Below are 17156 nucleotides of genomic sequence, written 5' to 3' on the forward strand. Positions count from 1 at the left end.
CAAAGGATTTACTCCGGAAATTTGTACAAACATCCCCCTCCCCCCCCGCAGCTCTCCCCTAACCACCACCTCCAATCCACACCACCAAGACGCCTCTGAATTCACTCATGACAATTGATTGAACTATTCACCTACGTTCTCACATGTAAGATTATTGTATAATTGGTCAAGTTCCCACGTTTCCTATTACTTCTTATCGGTATTGCCTGAGTTTCTGCGTGTTTCTCTGTGAGGTAATCTTATTTTACTGTTTCCTTGTCAACTCACATTTTCTCTGCACCACCTTAAAAATATTGATTATTCTCTTTCATTCTCTATGTCATCCTACAGGATATATTATTTGTATTGCAGAATGGCCGTTATTGTGAGATTACATTTTACTGAAGCTTAGGGAAGACATTTCGTTGCTTTTGAATATAAGAACATAATTGTTATTTTTCGACGCCTTTGTACGTAATTTTATCGATTCTCTCCTAAAAGGCTTCAAAATCAGGACTATTAAAGTTCTCACAACGGTTGTGAGACAACTTATGTCATGGTAGGAACGTCCTGTGCTACTAGCGCTGCCACAGACGACAAAACGGTGAACAGTCTGAGAGATTTGTAGAAGTCTGTCTTCAGGAAAGTACAACGCATCTGCTATGCAAGATCAAACGACGCTCACTGAACCACTTCTCGTGCAGTACTATTTTGATTGAAGTAGACAGAAAATAGTTAAGTAAGGGATGGATTCATATTTTTGAGAAACTACTACACGTCCGAATCAATGAACAACCTGCTAGCCATTTTATTTTAAGCGGCAGAGACTAATTCGTGTAGAACAATCTCTCATGTCCCACATCTGTTCTATGTGCAAATGGTGTAGCACACATTCCTACGAATTCGAATTTCTCTGATTTCACCGTTATTTAATTTGGAGGACGCAGTAGGGCTCTTGATGCTTGTGATAACGTACATACTGTGATTTTTAAGAGCAGACTACACTTATCTGCAATCCTCATCACATTTGTTGTAACGTCTACCACTAGAATTAGTTTGCCATCAACGTGATACTCGTACTCTTTGAAGAAAAACAAAAAGGGGAACCGAAGGAAAACTAAATATGGATGACTGATGGGCAGCGCCTTATATCGCTCCTGTCTGGAGCCTGTGAATCGGGAGAGTGACTCCTGCGTGCACAGTGATAGATGGTCTGAAGCGGGTTCAGTCGAGTACGTAGTTATAATTTTCATCCACCAGAGTACATTACCGCACAGAGAGATTCAAGAAACAGGTCAAGACAATGTTTTCGTGATCTGTTCTGTTAATTTCTTCAAGGCTTTTTTGTTTATTTATGTTTGTACAGTTTTGTATATGCTTTTCGTAGTGTGAATGATGCGTGAATGTGGTCTAAAGCGAATACTTGTATGTAGAATACTGTTCTACTGATTTACGTTGTACGACGGGGAATTTTGTATCATAATATGTTAAGTAACTATATGGCAAAAGGATAGCTAATTAGAGTGCAAATGAAAATAGTTAATAACCTAAAGTATAAACAAATTATCAGAATGTTAAATATTTCGGGAAAAAGTACAGTTCGAAAGTGTGTTATTTGTTGATTGACTAGTCCTGAAAAGCGCGGATTAACGCGAGAGAAAAATGATTTTCTATTGGACTTAAAGAAAGAAAACTGACCGATCAGAGCGAAGTATTCTTCGCGCGTCTTTTCTCTTTGAGATATAAAATGCTTACAACAGTCTAAGGGGTCGGAGCCCAGAATTTAATGGTTCGGTCGTGTGTAGTATGAGCTCCGAAGGAAGTTATAATTTGCTGGTTGTAGTTGTGCTATATGCTTCAAAAGAGCTTTAAAGTGAAGGCATATTTATTCCTGTGTGTTTGTTTAGAAAGTATGGATTTTTAAGTAATTTTGTGTATGAGAAAATACAGTAATTTCGCGTAGCATATTGAGCAGATCGGTGACTAAAAACTTGAGTGCATTAGACACTGATAAACTTAATAGCATGGCGAGCATTTTCATTTATGCACAATCCGTGCATAGTAGCTGTTCAGATTTGGGGAAATACGGTTCGTTATCATAAACTTGGCACCATGAATGAAAGGGTTTGTGCATGACTGTGTTACGATTAGCACGGGCTTGGCAGTGAACGTGTAAATTATCGAGGTTCAGAATATATCGAAGTTTTGCCAGTATTTCCACGTTTCATTCAAAATTAAGACCTTTTCCCGAGTCTTGGAATAATTAAGTTGTATGCACCCTGGTGCGAGTTGCAGTACGGTAGGTCCTGCTCTGCTTTCCCACCGGCGATCTGCTGCAACGAGTTCACATGTAGGTGCAGGTCAAGGACGAAAGAAATCGCGTCACCGCAACTGGACCAGGATTTGAACTATCCTCCTCACAAATGCGAGTCCAATGTCTTGTCACTTGACCATTTTGCCATGTGGGACTCAGAGGAACTTTCTAAATCACCTCCTTCGTAGGTGGTCTACAGTTTTTTTAGATTTCTTTCAATGATTTGTTTGTGGCATACGTTTTCCATGCGAACATTTCAATGCGTCTGTTCCACTTGATATCGCGCTGGACACATGAATATGCGTCATTGGCGGCTCTAACTGTTTTCCAGATTCAAATTACCTGGTGCTCACACTCCCAGTCTTGCTGACAATAGTGTTGAGTAATATTTATGCCCACTTCATTCTCATAGCTACGAGGACGATGAGAAACTCGCATGTATTGCGACTGAGTTGCTTGTCTTGCGAAACGCAAGCTGAAAATGTTCTGAACGGGCGAAACAAGTCCGAGATGGTTTCTGTGAATATTTCTGTAGACCAGGGGCTCCTTAATAGGAGCACAGATTCGTAAACCGTAACAGCTAACTACAAATTACACAAGTGAATCATATAATATATCGAGTACGTGTTCTGTTGTATTTGTCTACTGCAACTACTGTTGTAAATGAAACTTAACGTTATGCTTAGCGAAAGCTTATGTAATCTTATCTAAGTACTGCGACAACCGTTGGAAGTAAAATAAGCGTGTGTGCTCTCTGGACAGCTGACCTGATCTTTTCAGTCAAATCTGGTAACTGCTGCAAGTGCAACATACTTACTGCTTACTGTCATGACATCAAAATAATCAGTTTCCTCTGCCGTTGTAGACAACATTGTACCTGGCGTTTTCTGATCAATTAGAAACTTCTTTTCTCGGAAGTACCACATGGTGACCTCATATACATCTTCCAGCCCACTTCTTGCACTTATGGCATTTACTCTTTTCAGTTCGTTGTGGAAATTCGTCGGGAGTTTATTGAATATATCCCGATCTTGTCAGCAACTAACTACTGCGCAGAACCACCATTTCACAATACAAAGTATTACGCTATATATTGAACGTGCGTCCTTAGCTTTCTCCTTTATACATCGCGAACAATCAGTACCTATCTCAGGCTGTCAGTATTAACTCACAATGTTCATTATTGTACAGTAAACATTCAGCGTGTGAGAGACTATTTTCCTTCTCCAATAATGTTACCGTACGAGAGCATAAAATGAAAGTTACGTAAACCAGCTTGAAACTGACGTCATCGATATATATCTATTTGTTATGTACACAATATTAAGCGCATCTGTCCAATGACCTTGAAAATAGGAAATCGCGCTGCAAGTCTTCACGCGGCTATCGATGTGTTAGTCCCGTTAGGCGGACCTTGCTTCGCCCGCTACCCGCACAGCCAACAAAACTAGGTCCCGACGTCGTGGGCAAACTACAGCATATTTTCCCCATTTGATCTACTCACCTTGAAATTTTTTTGAAATTTCTGTTTCATGTTCTTTTATCTTGTATCAGTCATTTCGGTATCCCACCACTATGAAAAAGAGGAACCATAAAGCCACTTTCGTCGACGATAAGAGATTCAGCACGTATCTGGAGCGGTGGGAACTTTTACGGAGAAAATATCGCAGCATTTCCATTAAGCGATATACGGGTTCCACAGAAAACCTAAACCGAAACGTGCCACCACTGCACCGCCAACCGCCAGAAACGTAATACGAGACCATACAACGCGTTCAAAAATGCTACCGTGAACTGCCGTCAGCTGTATGGGTCTATAGTTGCGTGCACATGATCGGCAATTGTTTTTGAAAAACGGAATGACATGTGCATTTTTCCCGTTAGTAGGAACGCGTAAATCCTTCAGCGACCTACGGTGGACTGCTGTTAGGCGAGGAGCAAGTTCATTCTTAAAGTTTCTGTGGAAAAATATACAGGGTGTTCATTTTAACTGCTGACAGTGAAATATCTCGAAAACTGAAGATTTGATTAACAAAAATTGTAATTCTAATTTGTTTGTCTCGGAGGAGGACATCCAAGAAGACCACACTCGACCCGCCACTCCAACTCGTGCTTGGGTGGTGGAGGGAAACTGGACCTTCAATGTGAAAATCCATTTTTTTATTGCAGATTACGATTCTACGGCAAAATCTACATCCATTTTGTCTGAAGCATTTTCTTAGTTTCGTCACAGATGGCGCTGTAATCGGAGGAATATAAATGGCTGCTTGGATCGTAATTTACGATTTGAATATCCAACGGCACGGGGGTCCCCACCCTCACACTCCGAGGGCGGGGCAGACCAGTATTTCGCAGCTTCTAATTGGAAATCCCGCTCTCAGCTTTGTATTGCTCCGACACACTTAACAGGGGGCTACTCGACGCGTCACCGTGCCGTGCCCGTGACGTATCTTAACAGGCAGTTATACTGAAAGTGGCGGTACTGTGTTTGAACACTTATTCTAATTGGAAAAGTAGAGTAGCACTCGCCTCGAGCCATGACTACAGTGGCGCGTTGAGTCCCTGTTCGATATGTCAGAGGAATACAAGTTTGCGAAAGAGTTTTTCAACTACAAGTCATGAAATACTGGCCTGTCCTGCCTGCCACGACCCGTTGGATATTCAAGGGGCATTCAGTAGGATGTCACAAACTACGATTGCGTACCCATTACTATTCCTCCGACTACAGCCATCTGTGATGGAACGAAGAGAATTCTTCAAAGAAAATGTATGTAGATATATGAAGACGGTATCTGTTCTTTCGGACATGTCGTAAAGAACAGATACCATCGGTGTCAATGAAGCTCGTTAGAATGAAATTACAATGAAATAACTATCCATAGCTGCATACAAGCGTTGATATAAGTAACGGGGACAGTTGAAAATGTGTGCCCCGTCCAGGACTCGAACCCGGGATGTCCTGCGTACATGACTGACGCTCTATCCATCTGAGCCACCGAGGACACAGAGGACAGTGCGACTGCAGAGAGTTCTCTGGCACGCCTCCCGTGAGACCCACATTCCCAGCTTACTGTCCGGCATTATATTCATGGTGCCCCTGCCCATTATACTCATTACTCGCGGCTTTTTGCAGATTCCCGTAAGAGTGCAGGCACTGTCTGTGCACCCGCGGAGTCGGAAGAACGCCACGAGTAATGAGTATAATGGGCAGGAGCACTAAGAATATAGTGCGGGACAATACGTTGGGAGTGTGGGTTTCACGGGAGCGTGCCAGAGGTAAGTTCCTGCAGTCGCACTATCCTCTGTGTCCTCGGTAATTCAGATGGAGCCGGCACGGTTGCTCAGCGTGTTCGGTCAGAGAGCTGGTTGGCCTCTGCAATAAATAAAAAAAATAAAAAAAACTGAGTGGAAGGATCAACAAACTAACTTGAACGGATGTCTTGTGACGTACTCAACGACCATACACAACGATCAACAACGAAAAAAAAAGGATAGAGCGTGTGTCATGTGGATCTATATCGATGACGTCAGTTTCAAGCTCGTTTACGTAACTTTCATTTTATGCTCTCGTACGGTAACATTATTGGAGAATGTAGCCTCTCACACGCTGAATATTTATTGGACAATAATGAACATTGTGCGTTAATACTGACAGTCTGAAATAGTATGAAACGTCCCCTTTGAACAATTATACAAGACTGTGCTTAAACTGACACACAATGTTTTTAGCGCAACGCAATCTGACTATCAAAGATCCCTGCAAAAGAATGGCCCTGAGTAACATTAAACTATACCTTTCAGAAATCACTTACCTGACAAAAATCTTCATTACTCGAACTACTGCAATACAGCGAGCGCCACTACTGCCAGCTAAATAAAAGACTCAAACTACGGAAAGCACTAACTACTGATAGGGATAGTTAGCAAATGAAAGATATTAATAGAGAACAAACAATGTATTTACCTTAATAGTCATAATATATATAGCAGTTCATGACAAATTACAAATCTCCGCCATCTCTCTCCCCACATCCACCACTGCTGGCGGCTCACCTCCAACTGCGCAACGCTACGCGCTGTTCACATCCAGCTGCCGCTGCCCAACACTACAATGGCAGACAACAATGCAAACTAGCCACAGACTGCACACAGCACAGCCAGTGATTTTCATATAGAGCGCTACGTAACTTTGCCAATAAGAAAACATAAACAGCCTACTTACATAAAGAAAACATAAACAGCCTACTTACAATAGGTACTGATTGTTAGCGATGTATAAAGGAGAAAGCTACGGAGCTTTAAAAGTAATGACGCAAGGTTCGAGTTCCGGTCGGGGCACACATTTTCAACTGTCCTCGTTTACTTATATTAACGCTTGTATGCAGCTAGGGGTATTCATTTCATTGTAATTTTTAAAATGTAAGTAGGCTTTGCCGGAGAACTGTAATCTGGAATAAAAGACGGGTGTTCCCATTGTAGATTTCAAAATCTTACTTATATTAACGCTTGTATGCAGCTAGGGGTATTCATTTCATTGTAATTTTTAAAATGTAAGTAGGCTTTGCCGGAGAACTGTAATCTGGAATAAAAGACGGGTGTTCCCATTGTAGATTTCAAAATCTTCCCCGCCACCCACGCAGGGGGATGGGGCAAAGGTCGAGTGTGATACCACTGGATGTCCCCCTCCGAGACAAACAAATTTGAATTATAACATTTTATGATCTGATGTGTAGTTTTCGAGATATTTCAACGTCTTCAGTTAAAATGAACACACTGTATATGTATTCCGCCAGGTCCTGTCACCCTTTCGATCTTGAGGAATATTGGTAGACAATCTTTTCGCTGTCAGTTCGATATCTGTCATCCTCATTTTCATGCCACGATTTAATGGACGAGTACAATCTTCCTCTCTGTACAGCTTTCTACATTCTCCTCTATTATCTCCCGTTTACAGGCTGTTGTGGTTTCTGAGTGTTCAGATAGAAGTCTTTGATCCGTCCACACGTTTAACATTAAGAAACTTTTTTAGGATTTTATGTCTGGTCGGTAGACATAAATGTACTCTGGAATTCGTTGAACGCTTCACGCACAACTCTCGTTACGCTAATTGTGACTTCATTCTGATTTGCCTACATGAGGCGATCTTTTTCGGAGCTTCTTTCTAAGCCGGCTGTGCTGCTTTTGAGTTTGTACATTGTTTTCAGCAAATATCATGCTTCACTGGTTGTCTTTAAAACGGAGTAAACTTTTCCTCTTTTTCCAGAGACGATGCCGAGACGGTCCCCCACGCCCGAGGCCCGGAGCTTCGAGTGCCACCAGAGGAGGCTGTGGCTGCTGAAGAAGGCCACCATCAACAGGCACCAGCGCTGGCTCAGGGACGTCGTCGACAGCCCAGACATCGACCACCTGCTGCAGCTCTGGTGCCAGAGGTACGAGGGCTTCGAGGAGTTCGTCGACTGGCTCCTCAGGGAGGAGATTACAGTCAACACGGAACAAAAGTGAATCTTGTGTATAAATAGTGACGCAACGGACGCCTGTGAGAACCCTGAGACTACTGTGTGATTCACTTGAACTAACTGATTGTATTTTTTTTAATAGCCGTAGAAAGTGGAAATAATAAAATGTATGTTTAATTGTTATAATTGTGTTTCGCTGTATTCCTGATAATGCATTCCCTGAAACTCGTTTTTATTTTTACTTATTTTTAACAAGTGTGTGTACTTAATACCACTATTCTAAGCATTCATCAAGCGGCTTTTTCTGTGTTATGGTTACCGGACACTGTCAGCAGGAGAGCGATTTCTGGATCTAAATACTGTACTTTCCTTACTAGATAACTATACACAACTAGTTTCGACAAGATAAACTGCCGTCTTGAGACCTGAGAAATTATGACAAACAATTTTTTACAGTCTCATAATCATTATCCGTTATCAAGAAGGAAGTACAATACACGAATTACATACCATCTACATATGTAGACCATTGGGTAACTTGTCAGTGGTTGCCAGCGTGGGCGTAATTGCCCCTGAGGAGGAATAAGAAATTTTCTGAGGGTTAAAAACCAAACTATTCGATTCTGTTTTAGTCAAGAAACTAAATTATTTTTAAAAAGTCATTACTATTATTACAATTTTGTAAGACTTTAATAATGATTATACGAATTATCAATAACTACTTTTTTCTCATTAGTATGGAAGTTACAGGTTCCTCGTGTAGTCCACCCACCGCACACGTATGTTGTGCTCTGTCCTGTACATTGGTGATTATAATAGTGAGACACACAGGTAACAAATGCTAAATATCTCAAGAAAATGTCTTCTGCAATTTTTGATAGTACCCTTAGTAGTCCATAAATTTCTTCATTAGTCGCTTCGAAACAGATAAGGGAAATAATTGACAGAACAACACAGTGGTAACTACACAAGGCTACTTTGGTGGTGTACATCATCATCATCATCATCATCATCATCATCATCATCATCACTATTACCACTACTTCTGTTACTATTACTATTGGCTGTGGTCAGAGACAAAGCATTAACCGCCGTTAAGTCTCCAATCTCTGCCAGTTCAGAAGAAAAGAGTGCAGCAACAAGTGATTTACGAACAGTAAGTGAAGTGCACATATTTTAACTTGTTTGATTTTAAATGGGGTTGCAGTGTGCAGGTGAAGCAAGTGCCGCAATGGAAAGGAGCAATGCAGGGAAAGTATGTTTTGTAGCAAGTGTCTACATTCACTATGGACAGTTAGCTTTATTATCTGAGAAGGATTTATGGGTAGCATTTGCGATGCACCACGAATTCCTGCGACACACACACACACACATATATATATATATATATATATATATATATATATATATATATATATATATATATACACTACATAAATATCTATTATATTTCGTCATTTTAAAAAATAATTGTTCCAAGAAAAGTCTTCCATTCCACAGCTTAGTTAGGTGCTGAAGGTAGTGATTATAGAGGGTGTGGCGAGCAACAGATTGGGAAGGGGAGGGGGAGGGGAGGCAGGGGGGTACTAGCTAATGTCTAATTGCATTCAGGAGTACTGGTCTAAGAAAGATTCGAACCACTGCTCTGTGCGTAAAACATTTAGTCACGGACATGTTTGTAAACAAGTGTAATATAAATAAAAAAGGTTACTGAAAATTCAACGCCGAAACTGTGAAATGCACGACTTGTGCCTATTTCGTTAAAATAGTCGCTCCAGTAAAACGTTTTAATTATACAATAAAACCATGACAGTGTCAAACACTCATAAAAGTTGTACCAAACACGCACAAATGTTTGTTATCAAATACATTTGGCTCATAGGATATCTCCTACTGCGTCGGTGCTGGCAACTAGCCGCACACTGCCGGGCAGTACTCAAACTGACTACATAGTGTGTAGAGTAACCAATCGGTGACAGCAGTTTTTTTACATAACAACTTGGATACATAGTAAATACATATTTTTACTCTTTGAACAGTACATAAAAGGAAGGCGATAACCCACGTTTACATTTTTTTATTGTAAAATAGTTTTTTTTTATATTACAACATAAGTGGCAGTACCAGTCGTCTAACAGTCATACAATTGGAAAATGTTGCAGAGCTGATACAAGTTACTGAGAATACAAACATTTCAAAACTTTTAACGATTAAAATCACTATACCGATGTAAACAAGGAACTTGTCAGAAAGCGGTACGTGTCAACCATCGGCAAAACATTCTGATACATTTAAGAGTAACATATGTAAATTTTTACAGTGTTTGTGATAGTGAAAGCATAGCGGTAAAATACAAACATGGTTGCTGATAGTTATAATAGAATATACGGCACACACCTAGACTACTTAAAACGCTCAGTAACTTGCTATTGCAATCAGCAAAGCAGATAATACGATTCTTACTTGATAAGTAATTGTTACCGATTTACACATAAGACACAAAGCCTGTTTAAAATTGTCAGTGAGTAGATGCTACAATCAGCAAAAACCATCTGTAAGCGTTGAGATGTCAAAGTTATTCACAATAAAGAGGACCATACATCCTGCAAAGATTCAAACTGCTTTCATCACTTTAACACAAGGAGAGAAGAAGGTCACATAGGTGAAATGAAGAACAGTGTTGTAAAGCGGCTCGTCTCGAGCACTGAGAAAATGTTTTCGAAACTTACTTTACAATACATTGCGGTATTACACTGTAAATACGTATAACGAGAACGTATCAGTCATAACATAGTATCAGTTCAACACGTAGCAGTGTTGCAGCCTTTGACATAATAGAGGCGTAAGACATGTTAATACCAAAACAACTGACTCCATATTGCCTGGCCGCGCGGGATTAGCCGAGCGGTCTCGGGCGCTGCAGTCATGGACTGTGCGGCTGATCCCGGCGGAGGTTCGAGTCCTCCCTCGGGCACGGGTGTGTGTGTGTTTGTCCTTAGGATAACTTAGGTTAAGCAGTGTGTAAGCTTACGGACTGATGACCGTAACAGTTAAGTCCCATAAGATTTCACACACATTTGAACATTTTTTGAACATATTGCTGCCGGCCATAGTGACCGTGAGGTTCTAAGCGCTGCAGTCTGGAACCGAGCGACCGCTACGGTCGCAGGTTCGAATCCTGCCTCGGGCATGGATGTGTGTGATGTAATTAGGTTAGTTAGGGTTAATTAGTTCTAAGTTCTAGGCGACTGATGACCTCAGAAGTAAAGTCGCGTAGTGCTCAGAGTCATTTGAACATATTGCTTGATTCTTAATAAATAAACTGGAAAAATATAAATTTATAACATGCGTACAGTGTCTCCTGTAGAATGGCAAATATTAACTGTTGAGTCTTGTGTAAAGTATGAATCTAGGTCTAGTTTAAAGCACACAGTTAAAAGTCCGCTTCTATGTTAGTTTGTATATAACAGAGGAGAAAAGGTAAGAAATTTAATTTTATTCCTCTCGATTTTGTGGAGTTTTGTTATATATGATGCCACGTGAATACCGGCAGTACTGATAGTGTACACAAACCCTTCACTAATAACCATTTACTCATAACCAACGTCTCACATCTCACAAAGCGTGTATCTGGCACGCTCTATCCCTTCACCCTTAATTCTCTCGCTTTCGGAATTCTTACCACTTGGTACCCCACTTTTCTCTCTTCCCTTTTTGTGACCTGTTTCTCCATTCATTCCTCCTTCCGTCTTTCTCTCAAAGTTTCTGGTAAGTCCTTAGTTCATTCACTTCTCTTCCTCTACATCCCACCTGTACCAACCTGTTCTGTACCTCCCTACTCCTGCCTCCCACATCTGGAAATTTTGTAATTATCTGTAGCCACGTCTCTCTCTCTCTCTCTCTCTCTCTCTCTCTCTCTCTCTCTCTCCCTCATACTGATACATGTGTTTCTCTTGCCGTGGTATCATTGTCCCTTCCTGCTTCTCAGTTTCTCTCCTACCATGTCAGCTATTGTGCTGGCCGACAGAAACTCGTTGGAACTGCAGTTGGTTCCTAGGTTTACTTCTGGACGAGGCCGAGTACATATTGCGACAAACACAAAATATTATATTACTTAGTAGACTACAATAGTTAGCTTTGAAACCCTCCATATCCAAGGTCACTAAACATTAACTTACTACTTAATACAGAACAGAATAATAGTCTCTTCTCTCAACATACAGCTGAATGACTGTGCTTACTTGTGGTATCTTCATAAGTTAGCAACTTCGTCATGGTATCTCGTTCTTCGGAAAACCCATCACATCACCTGATCATACCTTACATCATCCACCATGCTTATCACGATTTGTTGCATATTTTCTTTTCTTGTAGAAATACTCACGTCGCTTATGTTGGACCTCTTGCTAAAGTGAATCAAGCGGGTGAGATTGGGAAACAAGTGCGTTTCCTTGTCCCTTCGCCATAGGGAGGAATGTGACCAATGTTACGGGCGTTTGCTGTGCTGTTACGAGCCTTTTACTTTTAACAGGTTATAATACAATATTTTTGTTTGTTTACATCGAATACAATAGATTGATTATTCTTAAAGCTAGGCAAGATACGCAATATTGTTTCTATACAGCTGTTGATAATCTACATCTACATAGATACTCTGCTAATCACATTCAGAGGGTTCATCGAACCATCTTCACACTTCTCTAGTATTCCAATCTCGTATAGCGCTCGGAAAGAATGAACACCTGTATCTTTCCGTACGAGCTCTGATTTCCCATATTTTATCGTGGCGATCGTTCCGCCCTATGTACGTCGGTGTCAAAAAAATATTTTCCCATTCGGAGGAGAAAGTTGTTGATTGGAATTTCGTGAGAAGATTCCGTCGCAAGGAAAAACGCGTTTCTTTTGATTTACAGCCCAAATCCTGTATCATTTCTGTGACACTCTCTCCCATATTTCGCGGTAATACAAAACGTGCTGGCTTTCTCTGAACTTTTTCGTAAACTGACTTATACAGGCCTTACCTCCTATATTTTGAACTCGATGAAATGCTGTAGGCCTAGTGGTCATAGTATTTTCAGTAGGGCAGATGAAGTTGGTACAACGCAAAAAAAAAAAAAAAAAAAAAAAAAAGTTCAAATTGCTCTGAGCACTATGGGACTTAACTTCTAAGGTCATCAGTCACCTAGAACTTAGAACTACTTAAACCTAACTGCCCGAGGCAGGATTCGAACCTGCGACCGTAGCGTACGCGCGGTTCCAGACTGTAGCGCCTTTAACCGCTTGGCCACCCCGGCCGGCACGCAACAACAGTGGGTGATTTCCAAGTCATGTTTATTAAAAGCGAATGGCGAAACAGTGTTGCGATTACACAATACATGACTTTGGATAATCTGCTACCAGCTTGCACCCAGGACCTATAGTAACCAGGGGAGGGGGGATTTCTAGTCACGTTCGGTTTATAGTGGATGACGAGAGAGAAGGGGGGAGGGAGAGAGAGAGAGAGAGAGAGAGAGAGAGAGAGAGAGAGAGAGAGAGAGAGAGAGGAGATGAGATTTTGCAATTAATTAATTTGTGAACACTGCTATTAGTCAGTATCTGACTTTATTTGAACTTATATCACGTTCCTTTGATAACACAGACGTAATAATTCAGTCTAAGTTTGATTCATGGAGATTTTTTTTATCTCCTCCGTCCTCTCGGTGCCTCACAGGTTTGCACAAATTTAGCGTGTGGGATGTCCAGCACAAGCACAAGATATTCAACAACCATTCAAACATGGAGATGAAAAGAACTTCGTACTGCGCTGTGTCACAGTTTTAACGCCAAAATGTAGAAGAAATGCAATGGAGGAAGCAAGTGACTCTTACGTGACACATACTTAACGGTAATTATTCAACCATAAACATTAGAGCGAAGAAAGCAAAACTCCAAAAACTGTTTATTAAGCATTACGAGGCAGACTGGTTAATAGAAGTCGTCTGTTCTTTAACAGATTGCTTGACCTACAACAAGTTTAACAAGCGATTCACTTGATTGCGTGTCTAATACTGAAACGTTGGTTAGGAATCTCAAGATTTGAGCATATAACAGTGGTGAGTGATATAGAGACAGTTTTGTTCGTACCAAAGACGCTTAGTTTTCGATTAGAGGTTGTAAAAAGCAGGTATAATTTTCCAACGAAAATTCAGTTTTAGAATTGTGTAATTTTATTACACATTAATTCGTTCAAATTGTACTTCATATTTTGTAACAGTTAAAATCTACTAGAAAAAGAAGTTCTTATGAAGCTTGAACGTAGGGTTTACAAAGACAGCCGTAAAATCCACTTTTTTGTTAATAGCTCGAATATGATATGATTGCTGCGTTTTGAAATTTTGTGGTGAGATAACACCTTTCACTGACATTTCAGAAACAGGCAATTCCATATCCTTTCACTTTCACGATCTTTCGTAGTATCTGAAAATTTTTCTTAGTTGGACATACCAGAACTCTACAGGTGGACGACTATTTATCTGTAAAACCAGTGCAAGCTGAAAAATTATACGTGCACTGCTTTTTAAAACTTTGGGACAACTAACACCGGATTACTATGAAAATACCTATTTATGTAGTTTGTAATTGTAGGTACAGCTAGAGATGACACTGGGAACACTATATTTCACGATACTCGATCCTAATGTTTACGATGTTAATTCACACAGCACAGGTATGTGGAATATATGCGATGGTGACGTGAATTTCCACTTAAATTTGGTCGATTCGAATACATTTTTTGGGTCAGTCAGACCACCTTCGATATTAACTGGAGGGAATCAATAAACATAAGAGACAAATCTACCTGCGAATTTTCACATCGCATGGCTTTGAACATAGTGCAGTTTTCATAAGACATTAATTACGAAATGTCTATGGAGAAATTGCGGCAACAGTTCGTACAGAGATAATTAGGGAAAAAGCTTTAACATCCAGTTGAATGCAGAATGACTGTGGACATTAAGCAGCTTGTAAGTCTGTCAGTGAGCTGAAGAGCGTGCAGCTGAGTCCCCACTCTCTCTACCCTACCTACGTCACGAGGGGCACCTACAGGGTGTTACGCAATAGCAGAACGACCCTTGCACAGCCGGGCTTTTGGACTGCTCGAGGCGCAGTGCTTTCATTTTTCGACTAAATGCATTAATATCATGCGGAAGATAGAAAATAGTAACTTGTTTAAGGAAGAGAGAAACGGCTGGGTACAGAATGTACAAGGAGCAATGCAAGCCACACTGCGCGGCAGTAGAGCGGTCACCCGATAACCTTTCTCCCCCACCCCGAGCGCTGCTCGCTTTTCTGTTTTCCGCCACACTATACGTGGAAATCGCAGCACCTGGGTGCCTGGGCCTATAGCGTGGTCTGCCCGTAGTGTGGAAGGTGGACAGCCATCGGCGCACTGCGCTGCCTCCGGTAGGCCACGCCTCTCTAAAGCTGTCCCCCTCCTACAGGTGGTCGCGCCGCTACCTCCTCTCCTTCCCTCGACCCGTTCTCATTCGCAGCTGACATACCTTTTTGTGTATTGTGACTATTTCTACCAACACCACCAATGAAGAGACTGAAACACTCTTCTGTTTTCTTACGGTTTGGAGATATTTTCAGCAGACACTTTCCAGATTGGTTAACGTGCAATAAGGACAAAGGAATTAATAATCTCAAGAGTAAACACTCCCCATACACAAACAACCACTAATTCTTAAAGACACAGAAGAAAGATTTAGTCCCCAAAAAATATTCGAAAAACAAGTATAACAAAAATCTTTCATCCAATATCCTAAAAGCTAATTATGGGAAAATCGAGGGTGTTTCTCAGTTCATATAGTTACATGAAACAAGCAGACTACATATGTAATTCGTTGTCGCCAAACAGTAAAGGCTGTCAGACTTGCAAAAGATATATGCAACATACACTGCATCTCAAGACACACAGAACTGACGAAACATAATGCAGCAATCAAATCACAGTGCCTTTATGTAGGTGAAACACGTATCTTAACTAGAGAGAGAGACGTGGAAGACATTGAAAGCAGAGTACGAAATGTTATCAGGAAAATTCTAGGTTCAAATTGCACTAATGAAGAAATTTACGGACCACAGGTGAATCAGAAATCTGGAAAGCATGTTGTTGTCTTCAGTCCTGAGACTGGTTTGATGCAGCTCTCCATGCAACCCTATCCCGTGCAAGCTTCTTCATCTCCCAGTACCTACTGCAACCTACATCCTTCTTAATCTTCTTAGTGTATTCATCTGTTGGTCTCCCTCTACGATTTTTACCCTCCACGCTTCCCTCCAATGCTAAATTTGTGATCCCCTGATGCCTCAAAACATGTCCTACCAACCGATCCCTTCTACTAGTCATGTGGTGCCACGAACTCCTCTTCTCCCCAATTCTATTCAATACCTCCTCATTACCTATGTGATCTACCTATCTAATCTTCAGCATTCTTCTGTAGCACCACACTTCGAAAGCTTCTATTCTCTTCTTGTCTAAACTATTTATCATCCATGTTTTACTTCCATACATGGATACTCCCCATACAAATACTTTCAGGAACGACTTCCTGACACTTAAATCTATACTCCATGTTAACAAATTTCTCTTCTTCAGAAACGCTTTCCTTGCCATTGCCAGTCTACATTTCATATCCTCTCTACTTCGACCATCATCAGATATTTTGCTCCCCAAATAGCCAAACTCCTTTACTACTTTAAGTGTCTCATTTCCTAATCTAATTCCCTCAGCATCACCTAACTTAATTCGACTACATTCCATTATCCTCGTTTTGCTTTTGTTGATGTTCATCTTATATCCTTCTTTCAAGACACTGTCCATTCCGTTCAACTGCTCTTCCAAGTCCTTTGCTGTCTCTGACAGAATTACAATGTCATCAGCGAATCTCAAAGTTTTTATTTCTTCTCCATGGATTTTAATACCTGCTTCGAACTTTTCGTTTGTTGCCTTTACTGCTTGCTCAATATATAAATTGAATAGCATCGGGGAGAGGCTAGAACCGTGTCTGACACACTTCCCAACCACTGCTTCCCTTTCATGCCCTCGACTCTTATAACTGCCATCTAGTTTCTATACAAATTGTAAATAGCCTTTCGCTCCCTGTATTTTACCCCTGCCACCTTTAGAATTTGAAAGAGAGTACTCCAGTAAACATTGCCAAAAGCTTTCTCTAGGTCTACAAATGCTAGAAATGTAGGTTTGCCTTTCCTTTATCTTTCTTCTCAGATAAGTCGTAAGGTCAGTATTGCTTCACGTGATCCAACATTTCTACGGAATCCAAACTGATCTTCCCCGAGGTCGGCTTCTACCAGTTTTTCCATTCGTCTGTAAATAATTCGCGTTAGTATTTTGCAGCTGTGACTTA

Source organism: Schistocerca cancellata, chromosome 1 (assembly GCF_023864275.1).
Source record: "Schistocerca cancellata isolate TAMUIC-IGC-003103 chromosome 1, iqSchCanc2.1, whole genome shotgun sequence".
In the NCBI taxonomy this organism is placed as follows: Eukaryota; Metazoa; Arthropoda; class Insecta; order Orthoptera; family Acrididae; genus Schistocerca; species Schistocerca cancellata.